The 19,197-nt window shown below is 58.0% G+C and overlaps 1 protein-coding gene across 1 annotated transcript in view; it reads left to right on the plus strand.

Moving 5' to 3' along the window:
- The first annotated feature begins 430 nt into the window (after positions 1-430).
- FAM222A (family with sequence similarity 222 member A) overlaps positions 431-19,197 on the plus strand; it is a 60,794-nt gene continuing 42,027 nt past the window's right edge. Inside the window, exon 1 of the mRNA XM_055237370.2 lies at positions 431-1,492. The gene's annotated coding sequence lies outside the window, so the exon portion shown is untranslated. The remainder of the gene's footprint in view (positions 1,493-19,197) is intronic.

A 19,197-nucleotide genomic window follows, 5' to 3' on the forward strand; every position in this document is an offset into this window, starting at 1 on the left:
TTGCCAAGATTGAATAAAATAATGCCGATAATGCACTTATACAGTGCCTTGTCCCAAATGTGTGATCAATAAATGACACTGGTTTTGCCACCCCTAGTTCCTCGACAAAGGGACTACAAAAACCAGCATGCCCTGCGCCCCCAGTCGGGGCCCCTTCACCCGGCGCCGGCGCGCAGCATGCCGGGAGTTGCAGTTCTCGCGAGGCAGGTTCCGCCTCGTCCCTGCTTGGGGGAGGAGGTTGGAGAGCCGCCCTGTCGGCCTTTGAATTTTGCCGCGAAAAGCACGCGTGGCGGCCCCCGGCTCCGCCCCCCGCAAGACGCGGTGCCGCGTCACCCTGGTAACCGCCTCTCAGCCGCCGCTGATTGGGCTGGGCCGCAGGGGGCGGGCGGCGGACGAGACGCGGGGGCTGCTGCCGGCGCTCGCGCCTGGCAGTCGGGCCGGAGCTGAGCAGCGGGCAGGACTGCCTGGCCGGCGGCTCCGCGGAGAGGCTGCGCGCGCCGGCCGGGGGAGGCGGACAGCCGGGCCCGCCGCCTGCGGGGCGCGGCGCGCGGCACCCGGGCCTGAGACCAGGCAAGGCGCCGGCGCGCGCCAGACGGTGCGAGGCTGCGGCCCCGGGAGCCCCCGCGCGCCGCCCGGGGCCATGGGCGCGTGAGAGCCCAGCGCGCGCGGCCTCTGCTGCGGCTTGCGAGCTCGCACACCCGGTGCACAGTCCCCCGGGCCGTCCCCGTGTTCGCCCTGCGCCACTGGGTTCGGCTGTTTCTCAGCGCCGAGGCCCCCGAGGCTGCATCCGAGCTTGCGTCGCCCGCTGCCGCCGCCGCAGCCGCTGCTCGCCGGCTTCCCCTCCCCCCACACCCGGGGCTCAAAGCAGGAGGAGGAGGGGCCGGTGCGTTCTCGCCGCTGTTCTTTGCAACCTGCAGGGGCCGGTGTATGTCCGGCGAGGAGCCGGGGCCGCTGCGGTGCGTGCAACCCCCGGAGGAGACAATCCCCCCACCTCGGGGCGAACCCGGGGGCTGCAAGCCGCGGGCGGGCGGGCGAGCGAGAGGAAGCAACAAAGACAGGCTGCAGCTGGGGCTGGCGAAAGGGGCCGCGGCCGCCGGGCTCCCAGCGCGGGCAGAGAGGGCGCCCTGGGAGCGGCGCGGGCCGAGCTGCAGCCTTGAGCGGGGCCCCGAGGGGAGGCGCAGCGCCGCCCGCCGGACGTGGCGATCACGGGCCCCGGCGAGGATGCGTCGCCTGAGCGCTCGCGCGGCCCCCGTCCGGGGCGGGCGTGACTCCCGCTGAGCGGAGACCTCCATTCCCCCCCCCGACTTCGGACGGCGCAGGCCGGCGCCAGGATAGCCCTCACCGACAGCGCCCCTTCCCACCCGGAGAGAGGCATCGGCCCCCAAGGGGGGCTTCCTCAGGCAGCTTCTGCCACTCCTGCATGGCTGCGACCCGCCGAGCGGAGCGTCGTGGTAGCTGAGACCTGGTGCCCTTCGACGGCCTGGCTGATCCGGTGAGTTGTGCGGGGCGGGGTTCTGCGCTGGAGCTGGGGGCACCCCCTGGCGTCCGGGCAGCCGGGATTGGACAGAAGGGGTCCTAGGCTGTTGGGGGTCCTGAAGCAGCGATAACCGTTGTCCGCCCCTTTCCTCTCTCCAAACACAACTTGTTCAGACGGGCCAGCCGATGGGAGTGGAGGTTGGGGGGCCCATTCGGATTCCGCGGGGCCCTGGGCGGGTTGGTTGCCAGAGAGGAAAGGTCACCCCACCCGTAAAGCTAACAAAGGTAGCGGCTCTGTCATCCGAAAATTCCCCGGGAACTCCAGTGTCTTGGAAGGGCTGGGGGGTGGGGGGCACCCAGGATGGGAAAACGTTGAGGGTCTCCCCAGCAGCCTCTGAGATCTTCAAGGGAAATCACCTCAGAGGGGGGTTTGGGGTTCCAGAAACGCAGGTGGCCACGTTTGAGGTTTGTGCCCCATGGGGCTAAACCTTAGAGCCCTCGTTCAAACCACGTTCCCACAAATAACTCGCAGGGACGTTAGGTTCCCCAGTGGGGGCACGACATGACGTCAAGGCTTAGCCTCTGATGTCACCGGGGTTGCCATGGCAACGCCACTTGCCTGGACCCAAGGCCGGAGGGGGTGGGGTCGTGGTAACAAGGGGCGGGGCTGGTTGCCTTTGGGTAGTGGAGGGGTGAAGGCAGACTCCCCCCACCCCTATCATTGCAGTCCTCTGACCTAAATCCTTAGCGCCCCATAAGGTGGGGGAGGGAGGCAGTGCCAGCTGTCCCTGTTGATGCTCCTCCCCCCAAGGACAGGTGTTCAGAGCTTTGCCCATGTAGCCTGGCAGTGCCTGGGGGCTCAGGCCTCCCAGACAGAGCAACTTTTTGTTTTGAAAAGAGATGCTGTAGAAGAGACCTCCCTGAACCCCACCATGTACCCAGCCGGCAGGCTGAAGTTCCCAGGGTCCCCAGAGAGATGTGGGCCTCCGGCCCTCCAACAGGCTACTTCTGCTGGGGAAAATGTGGGTGCCCCTCCCCCCGCCAAGGAAGGTGCAGAGGAGCTGCTGCCTGCTGCACCCCCTAGTCCAGGGGCTCCCCGTGCTGTTCTACCCCAAGGTGAGGGGCCTTGGCCAACCTGGAACTCCTGATTGCCCCCTGCTCCTTCTGGTGTTTAAGAGGATTGCAAGGAGCATATTGTGAGGCTGCTTAAGTGAATGGCGGGCAAGTGAGGCCCATCAGTGCCTAGGTCTGAATAAACTGTGTCTCTGTCAGGGCACCCCCCAACCGACACACACCCCAGCACCGGCCCTCTTCCCTGCAAAGGCCCAGAGAACCCCCAGCCAGCATCCTGCTGCTGGCTCTGGGATTCGTTTAGGTCCCTTCCAGCAATTATTGCCAGTGTCGGGTGCTGGTGAAACTGCTGTGATCACATTTCTAGGAAAAGGTTCGAAAACTGTGTCATTGCTTCAGCAGCGTGGGGTGGAGTAAGAGCAGAGAAAGTGTGTGTTCGGGTCATTAGGAGAAGCCAGGCCCCAGTCTCTGCAGCAAGCATTTTCCCTGCTCTTCTACCAAGCTCTCTAGCTAGATTAACAGGTCAATAAATATCGGTGGAGCTGCTTTGGGGGGCTTGGCAGGGAGATGGTATTTCCAGCTGAAATGGTGTCGTTAAACACACAAGCTTCCAAGGACAGAGGAGCAACAGCAGATTGGGGGAGAGCCGGGAGAGGTGGGCAGAAGGGCTGTTTGCGCTGCCTCTCGAAGCTTCCCAGTTTAGAAACAAACTCGGAGTGCGCGCCAGAGATTCACAAACACAGGCAGTTGGAGGCCCTCCGCCGAGTATTTACACTTCCACAGCCAAGGCAGAGGGAAAGGCTGTCAGAATTGGGCAATTCCTTCTGTTCCCTTCCCTCATCTCCCCGGGCTTGGCAATCAGCGTGCCAGACGATGAGCAGGAGGGAGTGCCAGCTTTCTCAGCATCTCCCTATATGCCAGGCATTTTACACGATCTCAGTTACTCCTTGGAGTGGCTCATACGCTGTGGCCCATTTTATAGATAAAGAAACTGAGGCTTAAACAGAGGAAGTGATGGGCTACAGGTGATCAGCCAGGCAGCTGCAGAGGTTCGGCCCTGAATTGCCCTCCTGGCTCCAGAGTCCTCGTGTCTTACCACCTCCTCCCATGGGGTTGGGGGACACCCCTACTTATTGGACAGGGGTCCCTGCAGGCATCAGAGGCTATTAGCCATGGAGGGGGAGTCTGGCCCCACCAAGATGCTTTGTCCACACCAAAAGGCAGGTTTGAATCCTCTCTTCCTATGACCTACAGGTCAGTGTTAAGTAGCGTAACAACTTCCGCCCGGCCTTGTGGTCTCTCTGGTCCCCTCACCCCCAGGACTCCTTTCTCCAGCACTAGGGGAAAGAAGGTGTAGCTTGAAACTCGCTCCTTGTCACCTGCCCTTCTGGGCTTGCTTGGAGGGAGGCAGTGAGGCTGCCTCTGGCCACCCCAGGGACCTTCTTGGGATGTAGACGGAGCAAGGGCAAACTAGTAGATGAGGTTCCTGACCCAGCCTGAGGGTCAAAAAGCCCTAGAGGAGAGGTGCCACGTGAGTCACGAAGAGGACAAATAGGAATGTGCCAGACAGGAGTGAGAAGACTGTTCTGGATGGCTGGAGTGCCCCTGGAGCAGCCAGTGATGTGTGTGGGCCCTCGTGCCTGATGGGGAAAGGGGCAGCCATGGGTGGCTATGTCCTGGAGCCTTAGGTGGATGCGGAAGGTTTAAGCAGGGCAGAAGATCCAGTGATCTCCCTTGACAAGGACAGTAACCCGACATCCCTTCCCGTAAGCGTGGAAGAGGACACCTCGGTTCTGGGGGCAGTCTCCTCTCTCAAGGTTGGCCCCACCCCCACTAATCCTTCTCACTTATCTAATTACTGTAAGCTCGTCCATCCCCTGTCCCTTCTGAGCCTTAGGGCTGCTCTGGACTAAACCGGAACTGGGCTGGGCTGCTGAACCCCCTTGACGAGAAACTTGAGGCACCCTGGTGATGGGCAGTGGCTCCTGATTACGTGGGTTGGGCCTGGATCGTACTCTCAGCCCGCCGCTTGCAGGCTTTGTGACCTCGGGTGAGTACCTTTGCCTCTCTGAGCCTCAGTTTACTCATCTGTGAGAAGGACCATAGCACTCACTGTGCAGGATCTGGTGAGGATTCAAGGAGGACCTAGCACAGCACACAGTATACAGTAAGCACTCAAACGCATGTTGTCATGGCTACTGTTACCTCCTCCTCAGAACGGAGGCTTGAAAGACTCAGTCCCTTGGAGCTAAAGGTTGAAGACCCCATTTGCAGGGAGAGGCCAGAACTCTACCAGCTATCTCTGCCAGGGGCTTCTCTGTCCACTGAGGCCCCCACCCACCCACATGATGAGCACTCGTGGCTCTTTTCTGAGCTTCTGCGGGGGCTGGGACTTGGCCGGGGGTCCCTCCCCAACCTCCCTCCAGCTCCCTCTGCCTTCCCATCCCTCACCAACCGGAGGAAGGCAGCGAAGCAGCTCATATTCATGAACCGTAATTCAATCAGGCGGCGATTCCTCTGGGCTTGGGGCGGGGGGTGAGAACGAGGAGGCGCGCACAAAAGGGCCGCTTTATTACCTCCCACGGGCCGGGAATTGCTGCTCTACCCCGGCAGCGGCCGGAGCCGCCTTTATTGTGTTAACCCATTTGCGTGTCAAGAGCTATTGTGCGCTTTCTCTGCCTGTGCGTTGCGGGCCGCGGGAGGAGGGCTGCGGTGCCGGCCGGTCACCTCCGCGGGCGCCGCCCGCCGCCCTGATTGGTTGCTAAGTGATTTGCATCCAAGGTAATCACTTTTATCTCAGAAGGATGTCGACTATAATTATAAGCTACTGACATCTTTTGAAATCTGCCTAATGACTATTTTAGTCTGCACGGGCTGGGTGTAGGGAGGGAGATTCTGGAAAGGGTGGAGGCTGGGAAGAGGGATGGATTCCTTCCACCTGGACCCCTGATTGCTTAGTTGAGAAATATCTGAGTACCTACTACATGCATCAAACAAAAGATGGGGTCTCTGTGATGGGGGGCTTGCATTCCTGTGGGCAGAGTTAGTGCCACTTCAGAGATGGGGAAACGGAGACCCTGGGGAAGGGGCGACCTGCCCAGACCACACAGCCAATGTGTAGCCACCATCTGGGTCTCTCTGACCCCAAACTCATGCCCTGGCCACTCCAGTGGCCACAGTCAGGAATCATGTAATCATGTCTGGATACAGGTCACCAGACTAGTACCTTCCAGAGTTTACATCATAACCCTAAGAAATGCATGTGCTGGTACCACCCCCATTTTGCTGAGAAGCAGGGGCCCAGAGAAGCTATTATACTTTGCTTCCCGAGGTCACACAGCCAGGGAGTGGCAGAAGTATGAGGTTCATTGGCAGCCAGAGATGGGAAGGCAGAGGCGGGGTTCCAGCTTCCCACTCCTCTTCCCACCCACTCGTGGTTCCATTCGGTAAAGCCAGGCATTAGGTAAAGACCGAGCGAGGACACCCTGTCCCCCCTGTCCCAGTGGCCAAGTGATAAGGAATCAGAGGGCTCACAGCCTCTAGAGGGAGTAAGATGAGTCTGCAGTTAACTTGAATTCTAGCAGGGCTGGAGGAGGGAAAACCTGCAGCTGGTCCTGGAGGGCTTCCTGACAAAGGGGTCTGTGCTCTGTGCCCTGAGGACTGAGTGGCTCTGCCCAGCATGGAGTAAATGGGGGTGTCTCTGGCAGAGGGAGTTTGGAGACCCAGGAGCATGACCAGGAAGGGCAGGGGGAGCTTATAAGATGATGGAGGTGAAAGGGAGATAAACTAGGAGGGTGTGCAGCAGGCATCGGGTACTGAGCTAAGGGTGCTGTGAGGCCCTGAGGAAGAGGGAAGCCAGTGAAAGCATCTGAGAGGCAGGGGCCAGCTCAGATCCTGGTACCTTAGAGGCCAGCAGAGAGCTTGGGAGTCACAGACCTGGGCTGAAACCCAGTGAGAGAGAGCGCCTGCACTCTCACTGGCTGTGTCCTCAGAGAAATCATTTTACCCCTCTGTGCCTGAGTTTCCTCTTAGGAGAGTCTCAACAGCTTTCTCATGGGCTTGTGGGTGGGGTGAGCTTGCATGTGCAGAGTGCTTGCGGGGGGCTTAGCTGAGCCCCTCAGAGCTGGGTGGGCTGGGCTTGAGTACAGGCCTGGGCCAGTCCTGGCCCCACAGCAAGCCAGCGTCCCAGCCACAGCAGCTGTTTGGGGCCCTGGGAGCCCCTGCTATTGTGCAGAGGGCACAGGGGACAAAGGCCTGGGAGGTCAGGGGGTGAGGCCGAGACTGGCTGTGAACAGGCTCCCGGGGACGGGGACTTAATGACGCAGAACTTAATGACCCAGAGTCTGTGGGGAGGGGGGCCTCCCTTGGAGGAGGAGGGAGGTCCAGCCACCAGCTGTCTGCTCCAGGATTCGCTGCCAGGGCACAGGCAGCTGCCTCACAGAGTCCAGGCCTGAGCTTGGCACTGGGGGAGGCAGAGGTGGCAGGGCCTCCCGGCATGAAGTCCCCAGGCCTGAATGCAGGGCTTGGCCCTGCCCCTCGGCATCTGCAGATCTCCGTCCCTTCATCTGTGATGGGCCAAGGGACCACCTTAGAGGGCAGCTGTGAGGTTTGGCAGTAACCAAAGGCCAATGGGCAGTAAACAGGAACTGCTATTTTTGCTCTTTATCCATCCATTCATTCAGAGAGCTTCACTGCTTCAGGCCAGGCTCCCTGCCAGGTGCTGGGGACATGAAGATGAACAAGCCCCAGTTGCCTTGAAAGGTGGTGTGTACCAAGGGAGAGGCCTCAAGCGCGCCCCCTCAGCCACCCAACAAGTGCATGTGGGTTAATCGCCACAATTGAGGAATTCACAGTATGTGGGCACTGTGCCAGGGGCAGGGGGGCACAGCAGTGAACAAGCCAGACGTGGGCCCTGCCCTGGGCCACCACCAGTCTCTCAAAGGAAATCAGAGGTGGAAACAATTACTTCTGGCTGGAGTAGCCAGGGAGGGCTCCCTGGAGGAGGTAGCACTTGTAATTGAATACTTTCGCCTATTAGAGAATCACAGGACGCTGGTATCTGCTGTGTGCCAGACTGAGCTTCCTACTTTGGCATTTTGTTCTCTCATTTAATCCTCATATCCCTCTCTGAAGGGTGTTTTTATCCCTGTCATTCGAATGAAGAAACTTAGCCTTGGTGATGTAAAGCAGCAGCCCTGGGCCACATGGCAGGCCCACAGAACCCCCTTCATTATCCACACAAGCTTTTGCCTCCTCGCTACCTGTAAGGGTACTGGGCATGGTGGGATCCTCTGGCAGGGACCGAGGGGACCCTGTTCTGGGCCAGCTGTCTCCTTTATGAGCTTCACGACCTTCAGCAGGTCACCTTCCCCCACCCCTCCCAACCCAGACTCAGCCGCGTCCTTCATAAATGTCAAGGATGGCAAATCTGTGGCAGGCCTGGCTTGCCTTACACCGCTGTGCCCTTGGCAGACATTGCCAATCAATTGCTGCCCTCTTCCCCTGCTGAGTTCTTCCCCTGACCTTGGGTTCCTTCCAGGGCTCTGGGCAGGCAGCGCCAATCAATCAGCAGGGCCTGTGAGCTGAAACCAGTTGCCTGCCTGGCCTCAATGAGCTCAGGGTGCCTCTGGCCCATCTTCATGTGGCTCAGAGGACCGGGGGGACAGCGAGGGATTCTAGGGGATCTCTGTGTATTCAGGTTGTTCTTAAGCCACAAAAGCCTTTTAGGTGGGAGGGTCTGTTACCCTCTTCTAACTCCCACTTATGTTCATCCATGCAGATTCCGAGCACTGACAGTCTGGATGATGATAACAGCATGTGTTGAGTTCTTCCTGAGAGCTAGGTCCTTCCTGGGCACTCTCTCATTCATCATTCTGCAGAACACCTGCAGCAAGCCTCCCTGCATCTCCAGGGAGAATTCTTAACCCATTTTAGAGATGAGGGAACTGAGGCTTGGCTCAGCTAAGCAGAGTAGGTTCATGCACTTGTTGGGTGGTCAAGCTGGCATTCAGACCCAGGTATCAAAGTTCATAGCCTGGGACAGGGCTGTGGGTGGCAGGCAGACAGGGGAGCCCTCCCAGAAAAGATGTCATTTTTTTGGAGGCTTTAAAGACTGGTGGGCTTCTGACGGGTAGACCAGGAAGGGTGAACTTCCGGGTGGAGGGAACAGCATGAGAAGCAGCTCAGAGGTAGACAGGTGAGAGTGTTTCCTAAGGGAGCAGTGTGTAGCCAGATGTGGCTAGAATGTGGGGAGAGAGGACTGTGGAAGGAGCCAGGGCTGGCCTTGATGTTTGGACTTTGCCTTCCCATAGTAGGGAGCTCTGGCAGCTCTTTCAGCAGAGTAACAGTGAGGTCCCGTCTAAGAGTACTTACTCAACAGCTCTGTGAACCCCGGGTGAGGTTACTTGGGGGGCTACCTTCAGTCTACTAGAAGCTTTGGCCTAGAACAGTGCCTAGTGCACAGTAAGTAGACATCCAAGAAGTACTGATTGAATGAATAAATGAATGAAGACTCCCTGGACTGAAATGCTCCTGACATCCCCAGGGGACCGGCTGCAAGGAGGGGAGAGACCAGAGTCCCCCTCTCCAGGCAGGGTTGAACACCAGGCCTGGCAGTGAGGGGCAGGAGAGGGGGCCAGGCAGGTACCTGGGACAGGGCTTCCCTTTCACCACTACCCTACCCTGTTGCCTGTCCCCAGGACCCCTCCTAGACCTTCCTGCTGGGCTGTCTGCACCTTTTGAGCCACGCCTGGCGGGCAGTGTGGGCCCAGCGCTTGGGGGGATGAAAGATGAAGGTTCGTGACCATTTTTTAACTCAATAAAGGGAGAGACAAGCTGCAGGCTGCAGGCCGGAGATATAATTAGTTCACAGCAGTGGCGCTTTCTTGATTTAGCTTCTGAGAGAACAAGACAAGGATGTTATACCCAATTAGCAGTAACATCCAGTCGGAGCCTCAATAGGTGAGATAACAAGCTATTTTTATGACTTTTCTTTCCCAGCTTGGAGGGAGCGGGGGGAAGGGGGTATCAGGGCCTTATTTCTTTTCATCAGGGAACAATTATTAGTGATCTCAGGATTTCCCAAAGCCAAATGATGCATTTGTTAACCCAAACATGCAAGCATCCCAGGGTAGCAGCAGGGGTGGCAAGCTGGCATTTTGAGCCCGGGGTGGGTGGGAGGGGTGCAGGCCCCTAGCCTCTATTCTGGAAGCCCTCTAAAAAGGTTCCCAAATGCAGACAGCCCATTGGTTGGGCAGCAGAAGCACAGGTCCTTGAGATATTCTCAGTATTTGCCTTGATTTCCCTACCTGCGTTCAAAGGGACATAAGGAGGCCAGGCCAGTTTCCCTGGGGATGAGGAAGGAGCCAGTTTTGGCCCTTGGCAGCCCTTCTTGGCACCACTGTAGATTCTTTCTGCCAACTAGGCCAGAGGTTCTGGCACCTCAGTCTTGAACCTGCCATTGCACTTTGCCCACCAAACCCCCATTATGGCCCGCCCCACCCAGCCACCCTTCTCCTGTCCTGGGTCCCAGGCCCAGTCCCTGGCAGGGGCAGACTGGTGATTAGCTCCTTTCTCTCCACTATCATTAGCCCCGCAGTCAGGGCACCCAGCACTGGCCAAGTCCCTACTGGGCAGGGAAGCCCTGCCAAGCCCCACCCCAGCTGCCTGGCTGTGCTCCCACTCCTGGCGAAGGCTGGGGGATGCCCAGAGAGGGAGCTGGCAGGGCTGCTGTGGCGCCGCATCGGCCTGGGCCCCAAGCCCAGAGCAGGTTCCTGGGCCTCCGCCCCTCCTCCTGAATCTTGCCCCACCCTGTCCCTCATCCTGTCTTCCTGTCAGTGCGGAACTCCCCGCTCCCGGTTCAGACAACTGACAAATCCAGCCATGCAAAGTGGGAGTTTAATTGCAAACAGTTTTTACGGATCATGGGCCCATCTGTGCCACCATATGCAAAGAGAAAAAAAAAATCCCCCTTTTTTTCTCCCCACCCCACAAACTACAAAAGAAACAATTGCCAAGGTTTTTCTGGCTGGAACCAAGCACAGAGCTGGGACCCATTCCCGGGGGCTTCCTGCAGGGTGGTCCTGGCAAGGCCAGATAGGGCAGAGGTGAGAGGATCCCAGGGGACCCACTCAGAAGTTGAGATCTGACTGCAGAGAGGCTGTGACAGCCTCAGCAAACTGCTGGCAGCTCCTGAACCCACTGAGATCTCTTGCAGCTCTGGGCCTTGGCACGTGCCGTGCCATGGTTCAAGTACCAGGTCCTGGCCCTCTCCAGCTACCTGGCTGGCACTGTGCATGGCCTGTGAGACAGGCCTTGATGTGGAGTGGGCACTGCACAGTGTCCATGGAAACGTGAAAGAGCCGTGTCACAGGGCCCCAAGGACGAGGTGCCTCCTGTCCCCTTTCTACCCAAGAAATGCAACTCCAGGAGGCTGGGGCTGACAAGGCCTCACAGACTCCCTTCTTCCCAGTGATGCCTCTTGCCCTGGTGCCCAGCCTGGCTCTGCAAATGAATGCCACCCAAGATGTAAAGGACATTGGGCACCAGCAGCCCACCCTCCTTGGGCCCTCAGATGAGGCTTCCCCCCGGGGCCTGTGTGAGCTTCTGAGAGGACTCACCTGAAGCAACCTGCCAGGGTTCGATTCTCATGCCACCCCATCGCAGCTGGGTCACTTCAGACTGTCGGTCCTCCCTCTCTGTGCCTCAGTTTCTTCCTCTGTAAAATGGGAGTGCTGGACGTAAAGTGCTTCTCTGCTTGTCATCTCTCTTCCCTTATGAGGTGGGGGTGAGGGTCCTTTGCTTTGCACACTAATGTCTTCCCAAGTTTCTAATCGGGACACCCAATGTTGAATGAATGAATGAACGAGTGAGTGAAGGAATGCATGAGGGAAGTATTTGGAGGGCTTCCCGGAGAGGAAATGGGACACAGGTACTTGGCTTGCCAGGAATTCAGGATTTTTACTCCCTTTCTTGTTGCCATCCGGAAACCACCCTGCGATCTGTGGGAATGATGAACTCCATTCTACAGGTGGGGGAAACTGAGGCTTGGAGAGATTGAGGGTCTCTCCCAAGGCCATGCAGCTGAAAAGAGGCCAGAGCTGGGACTGGAACCCTGGGCTGAGCAACTTCAGCTGGCCAAGTCCCTGCCCCTCAGGTGAGGAGAGTCCAGCCCAGAGCTGGGAAGGAGCTTGGCCAAGGTTACACAGCAAGAAAATAGCCAGCATTTGTGGGGCACTTCCTACCCCCATTTTACAGATATACTGTGTGCTGTGCTAGGCCCTCCCTGAATCCTCACTAGACCCTGCGCAGTGAGTTCTATGGTCCTTCTCACAGATGAGTAAACTGAGGCTCAGAGAGGCAAAGGTACTCACCCGAGGTCACCGAGGTACTCCAGCCTCAGAGCCAGGCCAGCCAAGTCCTGCTTGCTCTTCCCTCTTCTCTCTCTCCCTCCCTCTCCCTCCCCCTCCCCCTCCCCCTCCCTCCCCTGGGTCTGCACCCTGTGGGTTCCCCATGCGCCTTACCAACTGTGTGTGCCAGCAGCCGGGCCCCGAGCGGGGGATCCAGTGTCCAAGGCTGGGAACCTTGCACAGCAATCTTGCAGCAGGTAGCAGGGGAAAGTGGGACCCAGGAAACATCCCCATTTCCTGGGACCCAGGTGAGACCAGGCCAGGCACCAGGCAGCCCATTCCCATTCCCCACCTGTAGTGATCACCAGCTCCCATTGTAATCATTAAAACTATTAGAAGGAAACGTTCGCTTGAAGCAAATGTCAGGCGCCGAGTTGTGCTTTGTAAACGCTCACAATTAATGCCAATCAGGCCCGGAAAAAAGCCGGCCCAGAATCCTGTCTGTTTCGTCTCATTTGTCAGCTGGTGCTGCTCCATGTTGCACATTTTCATACAATTGCTATAAACATAAAAGGGAAACTCCATAGTGTTCCCGGGCGCCGGGATGGTGTGCGCCGGCTTAATTACTTGGTATTCTGCTGTTCATTTGGCCGCCCTGAGCTGGTGGGAGGGAGAAAGGGGGACTTTGTGTGGCAGGGTGAGGGTTCCTGGGGGTCAGCCAGGGAGATGGGTCAGGCTGCTGGCCTGGGCCTCCTGCCGCGTTCTCTGTAGGCTGCGTGACCCACAAGCTAAGCTAGGAAACAAGAAAAAATTGCTTAAAAAAAAAAGTTGGCAAAACCTTCAAGTAGAAAAGGGGTTCAGAGTCCACCAGACTTGGTTTCAAATCCCTATTCCCTCTCCTAGAATGACTCATCAGGTTTATGGTCCACCTCCTGCATGCCAAGCATGGGGCCTCAGTTTTCCTCATCTGTGAGTTGAGGGTAACAGCCCAGCGGTCAGGATTTCAAGCCTGCTGGGGCCCTGGGACATCATGGTTTGGTTTGGTTTTCCCATTTGGTTGCTGCACAGACCCTGTGAGAGTGAGCTGCCCCTCTTAGCAGAGTGTGAGGGCCAGAGTCCCACAGCAGGAAGTGGTGGAGCCAGGATTTGGCCCCGGATCACTGGCTGCGGAGCCTGTAACCATGGTACCGTCCTCCCGCACCCACCCTGGGCAGCCACAGGGCTGAAAGAAGATGTGATGTCTACAGGTCCCAGCACGCAGTAGGTGTTTGGTAAACAGTGGCTGCTGTCTGCCCACTGCCTGGAGATGGTCAGGAGCAGCAGGGGGGCTCAGGCCTGGCCTGATGGTCAGCACCAACAGGATGCGGACCTTGCCGGGTGGAGGGTGAGAATGGAGTAGTCTAGAAGCAGGTGCCGTTCCCCCTTCCCTCGGGGCCTGGGTCCGCCTGGCTTCCAGGGCAGGACTGAGGAGGGAGATGCTGAGAACATGCCTGGCCAGGCCCCAGGGGACTCCCGCCAGCCCCCATCCACCCTTGCCTTGCACCTGGCTCTGAGGTGCTGGGTGTGGTTGCGCACTAGGCCCCATGTTGTCTCACGAGACCTCTGACAGTCCAAAAAGTTGGGTGTGCTGTCGTCATGGTCCCCATTGTACAGATGAGGAAGCAGAGGTCCAAGCTGACCCAAGGCGGCTGGGCTGGGAGATGGGGATGCTGTAGCCGGCTCCTGCCCAGGTTCCTCGTTCCCAAGTCTCTTGTGCCTTCCTAGCTCCCTCCCTGTAGAGACTGGACGCGGCCCTGCCACACCTTACACGCCCTCCCCAGGGCCCTTTTGAGCTCTCCAGCTCTCTGTGGTCGGGGTCTTCTGAGGCCAGGCTGGGACACACTGGCCTTTGTGTGAGCTTGAGCCGGGCCGGGCGGCCAGCAGAGTGGAGAGAGGGCGGTGCAGCCTGGCCGGCCAGGGACAAATGCTCAGAGCGGGAATAGAGGCCCTTTTGTGTGCCTCTTGGAGGGGGAGGGGGTGCTGCCAGCTGCCATCCCGTGTGACTATGGCGACCTGAGCCCTCCACAGAGGTTTGGCTGACACCTCCGGGGACCGGCCAGGAAGCCTGTCATCATCAGCTCTGCCTCCTCCTCTGGCTATTTTGTGTCTTCCTCTTGTTTCCTGGGGGTCCTTGGCTGCTAGAGGAGCCACAGGCAGCCATTAACATGTAACATGGTTTGCTGTGGGCCTGCTGTGTGCCAGCCCTGAGCCCAACACTCCACCCACCCTTCAGGCAAGGGGCGGTAGTCTCATGTTTCAGATGAAGACACTGAGGTTCACAGAGGACAGGCATCTTGCCACGCTGGCACATGGTCATGGGGTGGGGATATGGCCAACTCCAAAGCTTTCTCTGTCTGTGGAGTTGCCCTTTGTGTCATGCCCTGGGGTCCAGGTTTGCAGCTCAGGGTGCTTGTTCCCCAGGGTGGGCTAGGGGAAGAACAGAGATAGGTGCTGGGGACTGGGCCTCCAGGTGTACCCCACCACCAAAGTCCTGGGTGGAAACCAGCAGGAAGTCTTCAGGTGTCTCTGTTCCCTGAGGGACATTCCGTCCCTCAATTGTGGCAGGACTCTGGGCTAGCGGCTGCAGGGCATTCATGAACAAGCCCAGGGCCCTGTTGAGGGCCACCATACCTGTTCAGCCCGCTCTGAGCCTCGATCTCCTTAACTGAGAAATGGAAATGAAAGAGAACCCGCCCCAGGGGCACTGGGGGAGGATGTAGTGCCAGGACCTGGGTAAAGTGCTGAGCTTGGTACCTAAGCACACTCGGGCCACACAAGCGTAGGCTGGGGTTTCCCAGCATTCCTGCTGCCTCCTGAGAGGGGGAGAATATGAGCTACAGCAGTGGGTGGGTGGTGGGTGTTGAAGTCTCTCCCAGGAGCATAAGCATGCACCAGGGACTGTCCCACTGGGTCCCTGCCACAGCCCACTTTATATGTAAGCAATGTGAGGATCAGAGAGCTAAGGTGACTCATCAGGGGTCCCAGAGTCCCAAAGAGACAACACGGGGATTGTGGCTTCTGGTGAGGCCCAGCCCTTAGTCTCTTCCTAATCCCCACTTTGCCTAGTCGGTAGCAGTCCACTGTAGACACGGAGTCCCTTTTATACGAACCCAGCCCCGTGGGAGAGCAGAGCCATGCAGGATGCCCTCAAAGGCCACTTGGGCCTCCTGCAGCATATTCCAGCCACCTGGGATGAGCTTACACCTGCCAGGCCGTACCTTCCTCTGTGCCTTTGCTCAGACTGGGGCATCTGCCGGGTGTACCCTCACCGTCCCTTGCCCCAGCACACACACATTCAACGCACCCACACGTGTGCCTTCTCTGCAGGGCTAAGGGTCTGGTACCTGCTCACCTCCAGAGCCCCACCCAAGCCCTTTTCACCAGTCTCCCATCTCTTCATGCACAGTGTGGCACGTGGTAGGCGTTCAGTGAAGTTGGAACCAAAGATCTGGTCCAGCCCTCAGAGACCTGGTTCCCACCTAGCAGGAGAGACAGACACAAACAGGTCAGTGACAGGGCAACACATCCAAGGATGGAGTCAAGTGCGGGACGCCCACAGAGCAGGGAGCTCCCGTTCCATCTCTAAGACTAACCAAACCCCTACTATGCTCCTGAAAACTCTGCCATCTCCTTTCAGTCCTCCCAGGGCAAGGCAGTGGGGTTACAGGTGAAAAAAGAGGCTCAGACAGCCAGGTACTGACAGGTCACATGGCTGCCCAGGACGCCTTGGCCATTCCAACTCCAAAGTCCCACTCCTTCTCCAGGGTGGAAAACTCGGGTACCCGGGGACCATGCAGGTAACATAAGGAGCAAAGCCATTGCAGCCACCCTCAGGACACATCAGCCCAGGGGTTCCAGCACTGCCAGGTTTGGGTTTTTCCCCTGAGACAGCAGACAATAAGAATTTTAGGCAGAATTGGCCGGGCGCGGTGGCTCACGCTTGTAATCCCAGCACTTTGGGAGGCCGAGGCGGGCGGATCACGAGGTCAGGAGATCGAGACCATGATGAAACCCCGTCTCTACTAAAAAAGACAAAAAATTAGCCGGGCGTGGTGGCGGGCGCCTGTAGTCCCAGCTACTCGGAGAGGCTGAGGCAGGAGAATGGCGTGAACCCGGGAGGCGGAGCTTGCAGTGAGCCGAGATTGCGCCACTGCACTCCAGCCTGGGCGACAGAGCAAGACTCCGTCTCAAAAAAAAAAAAAAAAAAAAAAAAAAAAAAAAAAAAAAAAAAAAAAAGAATTTTAGGCAGAATTCTAGTTTTTATTTTTCTTTTGGACATTGGCAAACACATCACAAGTTTTTAAATGCAGCGAACAGGGCAAAGAAAAAAGATGTGGGCAGATTTGCGCCCTTTAATGACCCCGTATTGTCTGGGTGAGGGGCATGCTGGGGGGTGTCAGGATGGCTTGCCTTCCCCATCCCCGGCCAGCAAGAGCCCCCGGAACCCAGTGGCATCTCCCTGAGCCCCTCAAGACACCCCCCAGCCACCGCCTTCACCACCAGAGGCAGGAGGCAGGGCCCGAGCCCCACGAGGGCACCACCCAAATAGCTATAATCAGCAGCCTCGCCAAGACTTCAAACTCACCCAATTATCCTGCGAGGGAAAAAAACACAAAATGAAAACAAATTAACATGTTTGCATAGAAGCCGCTGCAGCAACACACACAGACACGCGCACGCATGCACATGCTGGCGCATGCCCCAGCAAGGCTGGGAGACGGCGCCGCCACCCCCGCTCCCTGGGCCTGGCACCCACCTGCACAAAAATGGGGGACCAGGCCCAGCAGCCATCTTGTCCCCAAACCTGACTGGGCACTGACTCCCTCCACCAGCTTTCAGTTTTTCTTCTTTTCGATTTAATAAACACAACTCATTGTGTGCCAAAAGTCCACTGCACCAATCTGTGAGGTAGATATGAGCCCCTTTCTACAGATGGGGCAGCTGAAGCACGGAGAAGTTAGCTGACCTGCCTGAGGCTGCACAGCTAGCATGTAGGGGAGCCAGCTGGGGCTTGAACCCAGACAGGCCACTTCCAAAGTCCCTACCATGACCACCGCGCCTTCTCTGTGGCTCCTTCTTGCCTGTGGGTGGTGTGCCAAGGCCTCAGTCTGCCTTCGAGGCCCCTCCTAACGCCTGTGGCCTGCGTCCACTCTTCCCTTGCCCACGCCACCCAACTAGCCCACCCTTACCCTACAGGCTGGCTCTCCTCAGGCCGAGGGGCTGTTGGTGTGACGACGATTATTACGGAGCCAGGTGAATGTGGGTTCAAATCCCTGCTCCACCAGTTTCTTACCAGATGGCTTTGGGCATGTGGCTTTGCTTCTCTGTGCCTCAGTTTCCTCCCTACTAAAATGGAATAACCAAGGAGGTGAGGAAGATTCTGCAGGCGAGTGGCTGCCTACAAGGTACTACCTCTGGCACCTGCCTAGGGGCAGGGGGGTTCCTCCAGCCCACACCATTCATTTAGTGCCACAAGGCCCACCTCATCAGACTCACTGAGCCCCTGTTGGTGCCTTTGGCCTCCGTGCCAGGCGCTGCCCTTGCCCTTGGGGCACTCAGACAAGAAGCTCAGATACTCCTTTTTCGGGGAAGCAGCCTGTCGTCAGAGGGACCCCTCTTCTCTGGGCCCCCTGAAGCTCTGTCTGACCCAGGATTGGGGTTGCGTGGGTGTGTGTCTGGTCATCTTTGCCGTGTTTGGTTTTTCTCTGGGTTCCTGCAGCCTGGCACACCACAGGTGCTCAGGCAGGGTTTGGTGACTGCACTCGTTGGAGCATCCCCTCTCACTCTCAAGGCACGCTTGGGGCCTTGTCCCTGGCATTAAAGGATAAACTGCTGGAAGGAATTGGGGTTTAGGTCCTGGGGTTCAAGGATCCCTGCCCTCCTCCCCTGCTGCTGTGTGACTGCAGGCAAATTGCTTCACCCCTCTGAGCCCATCACTGTCATCTCCTGGGGTGAGAGCTGGGCGGGCAGTTCACGAGTGCTACACTGCATGTGTTCATCACCGGCTTCATCCTCACAACCGGCTGGTGAGGAAGGTGTGGTTTCTACTTCCATGTTTCATATGGAGAAACTGAGTCCCCAAGGGACTCAGTGGCTTACTCAAGACAGCCCTGCTAGTGAATAGCAGAGCCAGGGTTCAAACTGAGTTCTGGGTTTTTGCCTTAGCTGAGGTGCTGTTTTGCCCTTCTTAGACACTGTCCGTCAGGAGCCAGAGGGGTAGTGCCCTGTGGGTCTGGAGAATGAGGGCTACTAGGATGCTATGGTGGTGGCGGGAGGGGTAACTCAACTGGCTGCAGAATCACCCCTTTGGCATGCTGGGGAGGTGACCCAGCGCCTACCCCAGGAGCGGCTGGTCCTGTGGGACATTGGGTGCCCACTCAGAATCCGGCCCTCCCACAGCACAGCCATGCCATGGGCTTTAGAGTCCAGCAGACCTAGTTCGCATCCAGACCCCACCAGGTGCAAATCCTCGTCCTCTCGGAGCCTCTGCCCCTGCTGGAGAATGGGAGGCATGGATGTATCCACACTCAAGAGAAGGGCTTCCAGCTCCATGTGAGCTGAGGCATGGCACCCAGCACACAGTTGCTGCTCGATGAAGCCACCCCCTGCCCAGACCTCCTGCGGGAGAGGCCCTCTCCCTTATCCAGAAGCTTCACAGCCCTGGAGCCTCCATGACACAGGCCGGGGGTGGGGCTTATGTTGCCTAGTGGGTAAGCTGGGCCCGGAGGAGGCTCTAGCCTTGCCCCTCTGCCCGCGCATGTTGAGGGTCTCTGGGGCCCGGGTGTTCTGGGTGTGTGGAGGGGTTTGTCAGGTTGAGGTGGCAAACTACAGTGAAAAGAGGGGGGAGAGACCCCGAACTCTGAACCCTGGACCATGCAGGGAGTGTGGGAAATAAAGGTCCCAGCCCAGCTCTCTGTTCAGGTGGGATTTATTGAGCATCTGCTGTATGTCTGGCCTTGGAGTAGAAAGAGACCAGTGAAGGGTTTGTGAGGCCTGAGGCCCAGCCTTCTCACTGCCATGCACCCTGGGCAAGCCACACAGTCTGTGGACACAGCCTTCTCACGCAGGGCTGTGGTCACATCACAGTAAGAGGACATCTGTTACTCGGTGGTTGAGAGTGCAGGTCTGGAGCCCCCCAACCAACTCCTGGGGGTAGGGCAAGGGCCGCTTCCAGTGGTCATCGTGAAGCTGTGTACGACCCCCTCACACCCACGCTTCTGAGGCTCTGAGTGCAGAGACTGAGTGCCGAGTGGGAGGAGGTTCT

This window comes from Symphalangus syndactylus, chromosome 13 (assembly GCF_028878055.3).
Source record: "Symphalangus syndactylus isolate Jambi chromosome 13, NHGRI_mSymSyn1-v2.1_pri, whole genome shotgun sequence".
NCBI lineage: Eukaryota > Metazoa > Chordata > Mammalia > Primates > Hylobatidae > Symphalangus > Symphalangus syndactylus.